This window comes from Perca fluviatilis, chromosome 7, assembly GCF_010015445.1.
Source record: "Perca fluviatilis chromosome 7, GENO_Pfluv_1.0, whole genome shotgun sequence".
Lineage (NCBI taxonomy): Eukaryota > Metazoa > Chordata > Actinopteri > Perciformes > Percidae > Perca > Perca fluviatilis.
Genome location: NC_053118.1, coordinates 29,477,819 through 29,495,130, shown reverse-complemented (window position 1 = coordinate 29,495,130; position 17,312 = coordinate 29,477,819). Strand labels below are relative to the sequence as shown.

Here is a 17,312-nt window from a genome sequence, read left to right as displayed (position 1 = left end):
ATACAGCAAATCACATTCGAAAGCTGTAAAACATTAAATTCCACTGAGTTGCATGCTGTCTAACACACTTTACTCAATTTCACTTTGTAATGTATTACTAGTCGTAATAGTAGCAGAAATAGTATTGTTCTTGTTATAAATCTAAGGCTAACTTTACCCTAAATAGCCCAAGTACAGGGTTTCATGTTTTCGCTTATCCATTTAACACATTGAGTCATTCTGTTAATGTTAATACAGTCGGTCTGGCAAATGCACTGTATAACTAATTACTTTATGTTCAATGACCAGTTTTATTATTTCTAAGCAGTGGTTTCCTGTCTGACCTGACGGTTCAGCCAAATGCTACTAGCTTTTTTCAGGAACACAGAATGAAGTTAAGGCTTTATTAAGGATTTAGTCCTATAATTTGTCAAATGTTGTCAATTGTTGAAACACTTTAATTGACCAGATAATTTAGTGTGCATATCAAAAAGAAATAATTAACTCTATTTGAATTGAGTTTAGCTTTTGGAGATTTCTTTTTTTGTGGAAAACAAATGAACTCAACTATGTTACTCTTCGATTAGATTCATCCCAAACCTTTTGGTTGAAGAGAAAACTCCCCAGTGGAAGAACAACCCAATACGCAACTGCTACAGTACTAAAGTGGACTATTGTTGTTTTGGCTTCACCAAATCACAATCCATTGTCACAGCAAGCTTTGCCATAATATACAATGCATGTTTGCTTGCTGTGCTCACACCTCAACCCTTCACCCCCCATGCCTGTCTGCTCTGATGTGGCCCAGCTTGTTAGGCGAGCCCATTGGCTTTGATCCAGGAGGGATAATGCCAGATTGAAAGGGTTAGAGGCAGGGTAATAGTTTACCACATGACAAAGGACAAAACCAACCCCCAATAATAATTTAATTTTTTTAAAAAAGGGAAATACTTTACAAATTTTTTTTTGTAAAAATTTATAAAAAAAAAAAAAAAAAAAAAAAACATAAAAAGAGGCTTTACTGTAGTCCACAACATGATAGTCCATGAAGAATATGTCTATCACACAACTTACATACACTAGTTAATGTAAGTTAATATAAAAAAAAAAAAAAATGTTTCAGCTGATATTGGTTTGTTTTAGTTTTTTATCATTTTATTCTGCGTAATTTCCTTGTTCATAAATAGCATTCACCATTTAAAACAAAAAGATGGCTTACTTTAAATACAAAATGTGGTACTTAATGATGAAGTTAGTGTGGAGTAGAGGTTAAGTGGTTGTGGGTATATATATATTATATATATATATATATATGTATGTGTGTATATATATATATATATATATATATATATATATATATATATATATATATATGTGTGTGTGTGTGTGTATATATATATATATATATATATATGTATATATATATGTGTGTGTTTATATATATATATATATATATATATATATATATTATATGTGTGTATGTATGTATGTATGTGTGTGTGTGTGTGTGTGTGTGTGTGTGTGTATATATATATATATTATATTATATTATATTATATTATAAAAAAATGTTATGTACATTTTTGATGTTCATGTTTTCAAACAGCACACTCATAAAAAATTAAAGTAGTGTATCCATAGGGATTTATAGGAAGTTGTTAGAAGGAGTGACTCTAAGCAGAGGCAGTTTTTTGCATAGTTGGACCAAACTATGGGCTCAGCAATGGCACCTGGCGATGAAACCATCTTATCAGAACACAAGCTCTGCTGCCTCTGCTCTTTGGCTCCCGCCGCGATATCGTATTGCTGAGTCTCACTTTGCATGAGAAATCGAAGCGCAATCCCGTTCTTTATGGCAGCTTCCCGCGACCTTTGTCAACCCAGCGAATTAACCTAGAGGCATATCAGCAACGCTGGCCCTTTTCTCCTAGAGCCTGTCCTATTAACTGAGTGAGGAGCACAGTGCGGGTCACACTTAAGTAACCTTATCTTGTAATTGGGTTCAAGGTTAAGCGACCCTGGAGCACGTAGGTCCGGGGGTTAAGGTCACAATGTCAGGCAGAAGGGGGAGCTTTTAATCACTGATGGGGCTGGAAATCAAGGCCCGGGCTTCTGATATCTGGCTAGGCCGGACCCGCCCACCCCCATCACCTCCAGCCTCATCCACATGCCACATGAAGTTGTCCATGTAGGCTGGAACAAGGTGGGGGTTAGGGGGGTCGTATGGAGTAGTTGCCAGGCAACCCATATTCAAGCCAAGGTCTTGCAAGCTTTTAACCTCAGCATAAATCGATGTAGACGGCAATTGGGCTAATATTCATCGAGCAGATGGGAAAATTAGGCACAAGTCTGCCTGCTGGAGATAGAGGAGAGACACGCTGTTGGTCAACGGGTCATAGCATCACTCAGACTCCTCTAATTGAATGTGTGCACAGTGGGGGAAAAGCTGTAAATAGTGGGGAAAGTATGGCGGGGAAATAGCTGTGACAAGCTTTTTAATGAAGCAACATCACGTCGGCCTGTGACACTTTCTTCCTCACCTGCGATATCTTTTTCATCATGCATAACACTTTCTCTGTCATCACTTACCCTGTCCTTTTTTCATCTCCCTCTTTCCTGCCTTTATATCCTATCATCTTTCTCCTTCCTTATTTATTCTCTTCCTTCCTTTTCTGAATCACATCTTTTTTAAATGATTATTCCTTTTATTGTGACCTATCCAAATGGTTTCTTGGTGGAAATTCCTAAACTGCTCTTTAACAATATATACACACACATCAGCAAGAATTACTAATAATGGTGGACTGCATGATCTTATGTATTGTAAAGAGTTAGGTGTTGCAGTGGCTGAATGTTGCTAATTGGTGTGTGATTACCAGTGAATAAATACATGCATGAGCCATAGTTTCACATTACAATACAATACAATACGTTATTGTTGAATAAAAATAATCGGAAGATCTCATGAAAAGTGTAATTCCCCCCCTGCTTCCCCCTCTCCCTCCCTGTCTTTTAGAGCGGGAGATGGATGACCACTGGTGGAGGGGTTCAGGCAGCATGACCCATAGACCTATCCATTGCCAAGGGCGAGGAAATAGCCCAGATTAAAGAGCTTGTAAATAATGGCCTATAAACATCTGCCTGTTAGCCCGGCCAATCCATCTCAGTCTCCCATCTGGTCCTCTCTTTCTCTCGTACTCTCCCGCTTTTGATTTCCTCATGGCGAACGGTCCACAGGGCAAATGCATCATCAGACCAAAGTCAGTCATATTCCAACACAAACAAACACAGCGATTGACCCTCGGGTCGTGTACAGTTGAAATCCCCACCAGTCACTGAACCCATGACTCAACCAAAAGACAACAAAGGAAAGCATTAGCTTTGTTTTCTTTCCTTGGGCTTTCTTCCCTTTATTAGATCCTCGTGTATATTGCTTTGTTAGATTAGCATAAAGCAAAAGTGAGTGCATGTATGTATTTATGTACAACTACAGTCATGAATTCCCCTAATTATTTTTACATGATAACAGTTGTTTTACAGTCCACCCTCCTCTAAGTCGAACCTTAACTGGGGCTCTTGTTAGCAGGGCTTTATCAGATCTCCTCCCTAATTAGTCATTAGGCATTGTTAATGTTGGGCTCCCAACATCTGCTCCGAGTACTGGCCACTTGCATTCTCTCAGATCTCCTGTGAATAGACCCCTGGCTATTAACCACCTCAGTCACGGCCTGACTGCAGGTGGCAAATTAGACCAAACAAAGGGCCGATTGCAGGCAGACTGAGGCTGAGTTCTCGCCATCAAGCCTCATGTACGGTAAATGCTTTGGCTTTTATGTCACATCCAAGATTCAAACGGCTTCACTGATGATTGATGGCTCAGGCAAAGTTAAGGGATCACCAAAGTTCTTACCGAGGGGAACATTGAGAGATATTTCACTCTGGAACAAAGTACTCGACCAACCTACATTTTACCCGCTAGCATGGCAAGAAATGTTGCTTAACGGAGATTTGAGTGCACATGTTTTTATTGTGTGATGAAATTTACATACAAAGTAAAAATCTATCTATCTATCTATCTATCTATCTATCTATCTATCTATCTATCTATCTATCTATCTATCTATCTATCTATCTATCTATCTATCTATCTATCTATCTATCTATCTATCTATCTATCTATCTATCCTGTCTTCATGTGTATGCTCATACCTTATGCAGTTATGTGCTTACCTTGACAAAGCAGCTCCTTAGGTGCCTGACGGGAGTGGTTTGGAAGTAATTGTTATCTGCAACGCATGCAAAATTGAAAATGAGTGAAATGCAAGCTCAGAAAATCATAAAATAAAATATTGATCCCATTGAACTTCTTAATTGTAAAACTAGCAATCTTGTCCTTTTGTAATAGCTCAGCAGACCACTAACGTGTGACTTGGTGTTACAGTATGTCATGTAGACCAAGCATCAACTTATTAGATCTTCGAAAAAAAGAAAAAACTACTTTGAATCAAGACCAAAGTCAGCCCCAGGTAAAAACAACACTTGGGGCTGTGTTAGTGGTGATGTGTTGCTTTGAGTACTGGTGAAATCAGAAATATGATCTAGAAAGCCCACTTTAAAGAACAGATCTGTGAATTTCAAGGCTTCTCATATGACAAAATACTGCACAGCGGTTTATAATACTATGAGACAGGATCTTACAACTCTGAAACATTATCATGGCGGCAATTATTTTATCTTTCACAAGTTAAATCGTAGAAATATGGTGTTCACATTACAGTAATCCAGCAGGAATGTGCACTTGCACTTATTTCATTGGCCAATGCAGTGCCTTGCTGAATGACGTGTTGCTGCAGAAGTTGAGCCAGAGCACACAGACCAAAAGTTGGTCTGAATGGGGCCTGTGACACATTATACCGAATTTTAGTTGGCTACTTACCAAAAACATCAATCATTTGACAAAAAAAAATCAATAAAAAAATATTTTACTACAACTTGAAGTAACTTTCAAGCTTCTGTCCAAAAAATAGTTAAACAGACAACAAACCAGAAAAGTGTATAGCTATGATCTGGGCTACACTGTGGCTCTGACCTAGCCTGACAAGCCAGACCCACATCAAGATGTTGGGTCTGGGAACTCAATCCGAGGGGCGGGATGAACGGTTGTCTTTCAAATTCCCTCTGCACGCAATAGGATAGCACTACAACCAGGCAGAGCAACGAAGAAGGTAGCGAAGCTAGTTGATAGATTAAACTTTAAACTTTTGCCATATCCGGTCGGCAAAACTCCGAACACATCTTCCTTTTTTAAGAATGATTTCTGTGCCGTTCTTTGTTCTTTTCCCAAAGAAAAGCTTAAAGATGCAGTAGGTAAGTCTTAAACTAACTTTCTGTCATATTTGCTGAAACTGATCCTATATTTTCCAGTAGAACTACATGAATTATGTAATATAAAAAAAAATCCAGCCTGTAGTGCGATTGGCAAAATTCCACCGCTCCCGGTTGATTTTCTCCAATCAGGGCCACAGGGGGGGTCTATCTGCCTATCAATCACTGCTCATGCACGCACACGCATATAAGAGCGTTCTCCCCTCCCCCCTCCCTGCGCACGAGCTGCAGAAAGGTTTCCCTAAACTCGGGTAAATATTGGAGTGGCTTTTCAGAGGTGGCGTGAGCTCTGGGATTTTAATGATCTGAAGAACAATGCAGATGTAGCCACATTTCCTCTCGACAGGTAACATAATTACCATAAATGATTTATCTTTCACTTGGTTATTAGTAGTCAAAACTCCACAAAGCTATGTTGTTGAGGATAATAGTAACGTTTGCACAGTGGTCGGTCTGATATGATGCTGAAATGGCTAACGCTAGCCTGCTAGTTAGCATCGTTTTACGGTTGGTGAGTAATCATTGTGTTAGTGTTTAGTTATTGAAAATGTTGTCTGACATGCCGGCCGGCAGTTATGTCAAACTCCCTTGTGTGGGAGGGGCTTAGGAGACGGTTTGGGCTGCAGCAGAAAGGGGGGAGGGACTGAGAAGTTGTCAATGTTCAAATTTGTTGGCAAAGTCCTGGATCTTCACAATCTTACTTACAGCAGCTTTAACTCCAAGTCTTCCAGAAGACCGCTGTTCCCAGCAGCAGCAGCAGCCCACCGACTCTATACACGATGTGATTGGCCTGACCAGATTTTGGTTTTTCCAGCTCGCAAGTCAATGGAGAGTGCCTAGACCCCCCTGGCTGCAAATTAAATTTGCTGCTGCTAGGGTGCATCTAGATTTCTAGGCTAGCTCTGACCAGCATTTAAACATATTGCATATTGAGTAAATAAGGCATTAAAAAGGTATTAAAAAGCAGTGTCATTCACCAGATTACACTGAGTGTAGTGTACTATGGTAATGACAGAATTCCACCAATAGTGGGGGGAATATAAGAACTCTGTTCATGAGTTTGAAACTCCAACAACACCGTTTGCACATAAAGATCTACAGTAGATATAAAAACGCCGGCATGTTTAGTGAAACATTTCATTCATGACTGTACTGAAATGATGAATTTTAGTTCCAAACAAAATTTCACAAACACTCTTTTGCAAAGTAGTGTGTTCAGAGACGGCAGTCAGTCATTCTACTCAGTGACACTCAATGTCACAATAGACCGCACACACGAGCCACAACAAGACTTATAAGTTTGAATGAGAGGCAGGTAGGTACATTTTCCAGGCAGGTGAGCTGAAACTAAAGCTTCATGATCTCACATCACTGAGAGGGACACTGGCCTTCACTTCTTAAATGAGCCCTCTAACCTCACACTGTCAAAATGACTGATATATCATCTTAGCGCTGGATCTCACTCAAGGTAAGGTGTCCAATGATGGCACCTTATGTGTCTTGCTTTTATGGATCTCAAAATTGCACCACATTTTTCTCTAGATTGTTTAACTTTTTTAAAAGTCATCAAATTTTTCATTCCGAAACCGTTTCCCACCAAATCACCATTTCCTCACTTCCCTTTTTAAGTCACGCATCAGCCTCAATTTATGAGCTGCCATTTTTGACCTAGTAAGTGACCCCACACCTTAAATACATTCCAATGGAGCCAACACATTTATATGGTAGATAAATCATTGCTTACTAAATGCTGGTGGTGTGCAAGGTCAAAGTTGAGGAAGGGGATAAAAATGAAATCCCAGAGATAGGGGGTCGAGCTGAGTGCCTATGAGTTGGTGCTTACACACAATTTGATTTGAGACACCCATTGTTTGCATACATTAATCTAAACCAGGCGCATATGGAGCAGGTCTTGATCAGTATCCTCTTATATGATTAACTATAGTATCTATCATTTGTCCATGAGCAGGAAAATAGCTTGACTCAACACATTTTAGTCAGTTGAAGAAATTTCTCTGGCCAAGTCTTCTTCAAATCTCCAGTGTTCAGTAATTAGAGCTACAGTCGCACTAGTCTCGCTTTGCCAGACCATCCACACGCTGCGGAGCGGAGGAGGGTCTGGCTAGTCCTCAAAGCATTCTGGGATGGGAGAAAAACATGCTCTGGTTTATTGGCATTTCTTTAAACCAATCACAATCGTCATGGGCGGTGCTAAGCTCCGCACGGAGCCGCTGTAAAATAGTCAAAAACTAAGATTGGACAGATAGTCTAGCTAGCTGTCTCAATTTACCATGCAGAGATCTGAGGAGCAGTTAACCATAGTCCTCTAAATCCAGTTTAAAATTTCAACACAAAGAAAGCTAAGGAAACGGACATCGGCGAAAATACATGCATCCGGTGGAATTTCCTGCGGCACCGGAGCAATTCCGGAAGTGGAACATCAAGGATATAGACTACAGTCGCACTAGTCTGGATCAACGAAAATTCATTTCCAGGATAAGCGCCACCGGATGTACCGGCGATGTGTGTTACTGCTGTCTAACTCCGTTCTCTTTGAAAGAGGAAACCTCAACAAACTTGGAGCTAGCAAGCTACACCCTGAGTCGCACAGAACTAACATGTTAATGAACCTAGCACTCTTAGGCCTGTTCATACTAAAGACAAATATAGTTGTACTCCTCATGTAAGAGCCAATTAGTGCTCTTGGTATAAATAGGAACCAATCTTTGGTTCCTCAGGTGTAACCGGGAAACACATACAGTTTTTGACCATGCACACGCACGCACACCCACACACCAACGCCACACAAGCATACACAAGCAGTAATTTGTCTGGAAAACCAACGAATGTCTCATGGAAATAAATTGAACCAATGGCGTTAACTGCAAATATGACTTGGACTTTCATTGATCAAAAAGGTAAAAAGTGCGTCAATTACTCTACCCGTAGACGAGCACCTCAGGGGCTTAAAGCTTGGGTTTAGCCTCAACACCTCATATTAGCAGCAGTAATGATACTTGCAAAACAGACACTTCCTTAATAAATTAGCTTGGCTTGACCGGAAGGGGGAGATAAAACTGGTACTTTTGTGAGGACCAATATGAGTTTCAGACCTTGTGGACTTTTGAACAAAAGTAGGAAATACTGGTCTGTCCTTGCTCTTTCAAAGAATTGTTTGAGGGCTACAGCTTGTTGTTATGGTTCAAATTAAATTTTGGTTAAGGGTTGGGGTAAGGCACATAGTTATGATGGTTAAGGTTGTGGGCTAGGGAATTAATCATACTAATAAGGGGGACTCACAAGTATAGTAATATCATACCAATAAGGGGGACTCACAAATATAGTAACAGTAATGCACGTTTGAGTTATAGTAATACACGTGTGTGCTTTCATGCATACTTGTCTGTGATTATACTTGGGAGAGGGAGGTTAATGCATTTGGGTACCACTGCACCATGTAGCTATTTCTCATCTCTATGCACATAATTAAAAAATACTTTGTTTCAAATTATCTTTTCAAATCACTAATGCTCAGAGTCATGACGTCAACTTTATATCTTCAAAGACTGTTAGTAGCTCGAGGAATCTACAACCAACAATTACTCATCATTACCCTCTTCCAAAGTGGATCACATCACTCCAGTACTGAAGTCTCTACACTGGCTTCCAGTGCCTCAAAGAATTGATTTCAAAATACTTTTACTGGTTTATAAATCACTAAACGGTTTAGGGCCAAAATACATTTCTGATCTGCTACTACATTATGACCCACCCAGACCTCTCAGGTCGTCTGGGACAGGTCTACTTGTTGTCCCCAGAGTCAGAACTAAACAGGGGGAAGCAGCGTTCAGTTTTTATGCTCCACATATTTGGAACAAACTCCCAGAAACCTGTAGGTCCGCTGCAACTCTCAGTTCTTTTAAATCTAAGCTAAAGACCTATCTTTTTGATGTTGCTTTTCTTTAAATAATCTATTTTATTAACTTTAATTTCTTATACTGCACTGTAACTTTTATTCTTATACTGCACTATCAATTTTATTCTTGTCTTTTAATGTTTTTAATTTGTTTATTAATGTTTTTAAATTGTTTTAAATTGTTTTCTAACTGCTCTTTAATGTTTTATGTAAAGCACTTTGAATTGCCCTGTTGCTGAAATGTGCTATACAAATAAAGCTGCCTTGCCTTGCCTTGCCTTCCACATAATGACAAAAATGTAAAAACACACTAGAACTTCACATACTGTACAAGTGGACACCCCATAGCATTTAAATGTGTGAGATCTGAACTGCAAGGTATGCCTTATTGTTAACTTCTCTACGTATCCACAGATCAAATAACACAATGATGAATCAAATGAAATGTGCAGCCACCTCATCTAATTCTTCATGGGTGGCAGTTTAAAAGGAGATCACCAGGGGATGCTGATTTGATTTGTCTGACCAATCGCCCAATAGGGCAGCTTATCCATAACCTCTGAAACTGTGAGTTTTCCAGTTGGCTGATCAGGGCGAGAACCTTCACTTGACCCCCAGCCTCAGCCTGTATGGTAATGTCATTTACCAGAGGGAGGGGCACAGATAAGAGGAAAAGATGTTGAGTGGGGCGATGCAGCATGAGCTCAAGGCCAGTAGCCTCACAGCATCTTATCATGTCAAAAATATAACTTATGTCCACGAAAAAGCTATCAAACAGAAATCTGATGACATTTTTTTTACTGTATATAATTTCCAAAATATATGTGCATCAGTAAAAACAAACAAACCATTTAAATCGGCGGAAACCACGTTTTATTTCTCCGATGCACTGCTTTTAATGCCCCTGGCACTCCCTCTCTTCAGTCACTCTCTACCTCCCTCGACCACATAATGTTAATGCGCACGTGGGCGCTCGTTGAGCCTCTGTCTTAAACCGACCATTTGAGAAATGGAAATAAAACAGACACACTACACACCGACACACACAGATAAATGGTGAAAGAAGATTGATTCAACGTAGTGAGCAATGAGTGCTATGTAAAAAATAATTTTCCTTATTTGGGGGTGCTCAGGAACATTTAAGGGTAGCTTCAGCCCCCCTAAAATAGGTCTAACAATGTCCCTGAGTATATGCACATAGATATCTATCTATCTGTCTATCTATCTATCTATCAAAAGGCGTACATGTGTTAGAGGGTGATAATCCCATGCCAGGTATCGACAATGATAATAGGTAGACAGTAAAGGGGATTTCCTGGTCAGACTCCAAAGCCCTGTGAAAGCATGCAGGGCTTTGCATAGAAGTGCTGCGATCAGAGCACTGGAGCTCAATTAGCTACTGTTGTGGGTGGGGAGCGAGCAGAGGTCCAAATCCTCTCTTGCAGGCCCAGCTGGGCGGATTAAGAACGGTTCCTGTCCCATGGCTGACCTCTTCAAAGCCTGCGCAGATGTCCTGATCCCCCTCCAAACACCCACCGATCGCCAACACACACTCAAATACCCCCTCTCCTCGATCCCTCTCTTGACCCCATAACCAAAACAAAGCACTCAGGTGACATTTCTTATCACAAGAGCACTCACCCGCTCTTTGATTTGGTATCTCTGGTATCTCATCTCCTCCGCAGTACATCTTTCTTTCTTTTTCTTGGATCCCTCTGTCTTTTCTCTGGTGCTGAGAGGGTTCCCTCCCAGTATCGGCTGTCGTTTTTCACAGAGCATGGTCAGATTTCTGAATGACCTTAGCATGGAAATTAGCCTGTCATGCTCAATACTCTTCCGCCCTTTGGTTGCAGTGGGTTTTCTAATAGGAAGCCAAGGTCAAGAGGCACCGGCAACGACACTGAGTGTGAGATTTTGAATGATGCATCTAAATCAAAATAGGAAATAAACACTTTATATAGAGATTGGTAAGAGGTCCTCTGAGGTCGGTGGTGGTCCTTCAAGGTTTTGACCCTTTTTGGGGGATGTAAGTCATGTCTTGATCAAAGTAATGGCCACCCAATTGGAGCTTCATTTAAGGCTAAAAGGGGCACGGTGGACAATGAATGGATTAAATCACTCTAGGGGGCACAATCCAAGATTACTTTCAATCGGTAAAGATCCTCACTGGTCTTCTAAGAATAACCCAAATGTTAGATTAGGTGATTAGATTATTATAATCTGTATTAGTGCCTTTTTTGGTTCGCTGAGGCTTTATGTTTTTCCAAGAAGATGAGATCTGTCGTAAGAGAAGTTTCCATATTAGAGATCACACAAAGTTGTTGATAAGCACTGTAAACCATTATTTAGGTTTCTAAAAAGTCAGTATCTAAGATTTGTAGTCGAATGCTTAGCTCTGTGATTCGTATGTCATGGCAATACATGAGAGGAACAAACTGCTGGCAGCTTATACCATTGCCACTTGGGCCTAGCTCAGGCAAAAAGAGAAGCTGTCTTCAAACAATTTACTTTTTAGTTCGTTAGTCATTTGAACCCTTCATTAAGTCTGTTTTAACAGTGAGAGTTAGCCTAACTTTTATCACCTGTAGCATGGTTTGCTATGGATGTCTTTACAGTAGTGTATTTGTACACTATTAATGTTTAATGAACATTGTATTGGTTTGAGGTGGACTGTTATTTGATTTTGAAATTACACCTGCCTGCTAATCAGGAACAAGTACTTTACATGGCCATTGTATTCAAGCCAATTCTTTGGTCAAAGATAGACATCATTAAGTCATATATCTGAATTAATAAATTAAATCTTTATTTTGAACGGGAAAAAAATTATATATATATAAATATATATATATATATATATATATATATATATATATATAAAAATGTTTTTTTATTTTATATAAAAAAATAAAAATATAGTCATATATCTCTGAACGTCTCTCTAAGACTGAGCAGATTGTGTCAGAAACACATGGAGCAGAATAAGTAAGTTTGTTTCTTGTGGTCATCAGAACAAAGTGCCAAGATGTAGATGCCTATGTTTTGAGACTCTGTTCTTCAAAGCATCTGTTCCAATATCTGCTCCACATCTCTTTTGCTCATCCTCCAATCTGTCCATTTTCAATTTCCACTGTCACTTCTACATTCATCGCCTCCGCCACTCCATCCCTACGCTCTTCCTCATTCCTTCCACCTCTCCCTCTCCTCCCTCATTACCCCCCACCTCAGCGCAAGGCTGTCAGAGTTTTAGGGATCCGGTGAGCTGTGAAATCGCACAAATTGCTGTTGCTTTGCGTCTGGCCCGGCAACAGAGGGGGGAGATAGACAGAGAGAGACGGAGAAAGAGAGAGATTTTATGCTTCAACACTTCTGAACCTGAATCACCCCCCCTCCCCTCCTTCGCTGCCCCTTCCTCCCCTTATTCACTCAGACGTGGACAAGCACATGCACAGCTGCAAGACTGCATACCTACCCCCTACAACCCAAATACTTCCCACCAGCACACGCACACACACACACACACACACACACACACACACACACACACACACACACACACACACACACACACACACACCTACCTCTGAACATGTGACCGCACCACCACCCTCGCGACCCTCACGATAAAGACACCTCCACCACTTTGCTTCAGTGTGCGGGTCACTTCACAGAACAACTCGACAAGAGCCTGCAGCCCTCGAGAGGGATAAAACCCCTTCTCAACCTGAGGAGAGCTGTTTCAACCACCTCTACTAAAAAGAGCAAAGCCCCCCCACACACCACACACACCGTGCCCCCGGGAACACCCACTGAGATAGGACAAAAACTGGCAAAAGTTCACAAGCATACATGTTTTGCACTATTTATAATAAATGATTTTTTTTCAGTTATATTGTTCTACAGTACCTAACAAGTATGTGCCACACAGTGTGGATTATTGTGTAACTTCTACTGGACAACTGTGTCACTTAATATGTTATCATATTTCTAAAATTTTAAAGCAATGGAATTTTAAAAATGGTAGTCAATGTTCTTGCATATTTATTTATGTGTTTATTTTACATAAGACATATAATTAAGTTCACAGTACTGTGAAGTGCAGGGAAATCCCCCAACACCAACTGGAGTTCTCAAGTAGTTTATGATATTAATTAAATTTTATGTAAAATATTTCACAGCAAAGACATGGGACTCAATAAAGAAAAATGAGTAGATAACACAAACTGAGACTAGGAGAAAGTAGTTTTGACATTGTTTGCCAGTTGAAATCAATATGAATGTGTGCTGGGACCTGCATTTAGAACTTTTCGTACTACTCACTAATGATAAGTAATGTGTTAGGTATCCTGTTATTGAAAGCACATTTTTGCACTGCATTCAATATATCACAGTGTGCAGGGTCAAAAGTGCAAAAAAAAAATAGAGTAACTAGTAACTCCGCTCTACATGTGTACAAACAGACATAGGGACACATGAGGCTGTCCAAACACATGGATGTTTTTGCTCTACATGAAGCAAAACCATCTATACTGCCCTCCAGTGGAGCAAGTCATCCACTGTTCCACACTGATATGCTCTGCAGTGCAGCCTCACACAACTAAAGTTGAAACATCTGCATTTTATTCTGTATTTTTGAACTATTGCATGGCACTTTTTACATAGCCTACAGATGATCACGGAATAAAAAAAACACGATCTTAGATCTTTTGGGCAATTATTACTGATACACTTGAGTAAGCTAGTTTGATTACTGGAGCAAAGAGGATATGGTATTGATTCCCAAACTCTGTTCAGTATTTAGTGTCACAGAAATCAAAAGAAACACTTAACATTTACAAAAATATTTTACCAATTTACTTTTTACAACATTTTTTACGTGTACAAGGTGCACTGGCAGTTAACTAAAACATGTTAAGTGTTCTATTTCAAATCTGAAATTGTGATAATAATAATATCATTTTTATTATACAAGGGGAGAATTCAAGCATGTTAGATGAGTAACAAGGATAGCACTGATGACTCAAAGGCATTTGTCAACCCCAGTAAAAATAACTTTGTGCAATAAAAAATAGTGATAGTTGTAAAGGATATATAGGGCCTACCTTATAATGGCAAACAACTAACCCTATTCAAGGTCAAAAGGCTATGGCCTACTATTGTAGATAATGTGTAGTAATTTAGGAGTTGATATTATTCTTCATACAGAGAAATGCATTATCAAATTCTCCAGTGGTTTCTCAGGCTGGGTTTATGTCTTGCATAGGATCTTGACTACTTATTGTTTCCGTTATAAAATAAAAGGAAGGAAAATAATAAAAGGAAGTAGTCTATTCAAATTTGCTGCTTTACACGTAAAAGTCCTGCATTACAATTTGAACTCAAGAGAAATATAGAAGAGTTTGACCTAAAATGCAACGTAATGTATCAAAAGTAAAATGACTCATTGTGAATAATGGTTCATTTCAAAGTGTTATTGTTATAGGCCATGATCACTCTGGACAATTTTTTTTATGCATTAGGCACAGATGCGCCTTCAACCATATGTGTTTGTGTTGCATTGCGTTTTGGACTGCTTCTTCACACTCTAAATGTGCTGCAACACTAGGGGTTAATTTGTTTATACCAGTGAGAAAGGTTAACGTGTAACTACATCCTCTGTATGGGATCAGTTCCTCGATTGGTCTGAGCAACAACAGCTTCAGTCAGGAGAACGCTACTCCCTGTGTGATCGATTAAATTGTAAGTAATTTAATGATGTAGCAGACCTGACCACTCCAAATATTGTGGAGGAATCTAAACTCACATTTTATGAGCTTTTTGTATTATATCTGTCAGTTTTCACTGCGTATTCAACGTGTATTAAGTGATTAAGTTTCACTGTGATTACATCATACGTTGGGCAGCGCTGTGGGTTTACAATGTCAAAAATGTACGCAAAGAAGTCGTCAAGCCCAGTGTTGCCAACTTAGCGACTTTGTCGTTAGATTTAGCGACTTTTCAAACCCCCTTAGAGACTTTTTTTCAAAAAAGCGATTAGCGACAAATCTGTATTGTCCAGCGAGCATGCAAGGTATTTCTCTCCTGTAGCCGCCAAAACAGTCTTCTGTTCTGTGACTGAGGAGCAGAGGAGCAGCCTCTCCCCTCTCTCCTCATGTGCAGCAGCACTGCGCAGGCAGGTATAAGAGGAGGGGGGACAGGGTGCGGGGGCCGGTGTAGGTAGGAGAGACAGCAGGACGCGACGGGAGAAAGACTCCGCTGAGCTGGCCTGGCCCTGGGCAAGCCAGCCTTGACCAACTGCCACTTTGCTTGTTTGAAAGCCATGATGTCTCTCTCTCATGGGTGGGCCAAATTCTCTGGGCGGGCAAAACAGAGAAAGGGGAGGTAACCTTGCTCTTTATTACCTCATAAGGAGCAAGATTCCAGATCGGCCCATCTGAGCTTTCATTTTCTCAAAGGCAGAGTAGGATACCCAGGGCTCGGTTTACACCTATCGCCATTTCTAGCCACCATAGGCAGGCTGGGGGAACGCATATTAATGTTAAAAAACCTCATAAAGTGAAATTGTCATGCCATGGTACCTTTATGAAGCCCAAAATGTGTTGCAGACTAGAAATTGCTAGTATCAGCTAGCATTAGCTAACGTCAATGGTAGGTAGCTGCTAGCTAACACTAGCTAGAAGGGTTTGTCGTGACTTTGCCTGGAATGCTACCAAGTCGCAAGTCATGACTTGAAGTTGTAACTTAGGCTATGGGCTAAAAATTGTTTCTGGAAAGCAGCATTTATACAAATGATTGCGTAATGACGTCACAAATATGCAAATGAGCGTATGACGTCATCTAGCGACTTTTAGCAACTTTTGGAGCTGGTGCTAGCGACTTTCATTGGAAAAGAGTTGGCAACACTCGTCAAGCCAACGCTGTTAGAACAACGTTACTGCTGCGGCTGCCTGTTGCAGTTGAGGCTATGGTCCTTCTTTCACTTTTGATTTGTCTCTTGGTAATGAAAGCAAATTGCCAAAAATAATCATTTAAATGCTCACAAATACCCCGTTTGTTTGGACAAAAAGGATGCTACGCTAACAGTTAGCTACTGTACCTAGCAGTTAGACAGTTAATGGACTTTAAGCTAGCCAGCTGTTATTTGAAAATGAATGACGGCTCAATTGAGAACCTAATGTTAAAGTCAAAACTGTTAGCTACATTAACATTACACAAGAGGAGGATGTTTTAAATAGAAATCAAATAGATTTTTTTTTCTATGGGTTTTGCTAAATTGATAAATGGGATGGTGCTGGCTGAAAGGGACAAGTTGGAGCGAACTCAAAATGAACTGATAAAAGGGGCTTTCAGACCGCCGTGCGGCAGAGGTAAGGCGGTTTTGATCACGGCGAATGAAGCGGTTGCCGTCCACGTGAACGTGCACATATTAATTTCCGTCGCCTAGAGTTCATCGCATAGATGGGCTATATGTATATGTACGTATTTATATCTTTGAGTTCACCGTGCTGAACAGCTCCCAAAACTTTTAAAAACGCTTTTCTTTTTTGGAAAACGCTCTTGCAGCTAGGTGGTTCAGTTGTCAGGGCGGGTGCGTGCACAGCGGTGTGAAGTTAGCATACTCTGCTGATCAGAGGACTGTATACAAGTCACAACTGATTCTGATCATGAGAGACCACAATATGAAAACGAAACAAGATGTCATAACGGAGTTCCCCAGTGAGTACATGCTTAGATAATTTTGTGCGTCTACTGTTCTGTATATTCCCGTTACTGAAATTAGGTCTGTGTGTCAGTCATTAGTAGCACTATCTTTAATCACAGGATGCACCCTTTGAAAAGCCATATTTTATTCCACCAAAAAATGAATTTATCAGTTTTCACTGCTGGTTGTATCATCCATGAACCTTTTGAATAAAGTGAGTAATATAACCTCCTTATCAGCAGTGGAATCATTCACTGCTTGACATCCAGTTTTTACAGAAAGGCTGTTTGGCCTACTTCCCCCTCACATGAAGACATTGTTCTCTCTTTG

At 40.1% G+C, this 17,312-nt stretch overlaps 1 protein-coding gene across 2 annotated transcripts in view; it reads left to right on the top strand.

Annotated features, from left to right (window-relative positions):
* Positions 1 to 17,312, top strand: part of il21r.1 (interleukin 21 receptor, tandem duplicate 1) — a 57,020-nt gene that overhangs the window by 24,551 nt on the left and 15,157 nt on the right. Inside the window, exon 1 of one of the 2 annotated variants that reach the window (XM_039807348.1) lies at positions 14,969 to 15,019. The exons of the other annotated variant lie outside the window; for it this stretch is intronic. The gene's annotated coding sequence lies outside the window, so the exon portion shown is untranslated. Of the gene's footprint in view, positions 1 to 14,968; positions 15,020 to 17,312 lie in introns of those variants that run through there. 2 annotated transcript variants of the gene reach the window in all.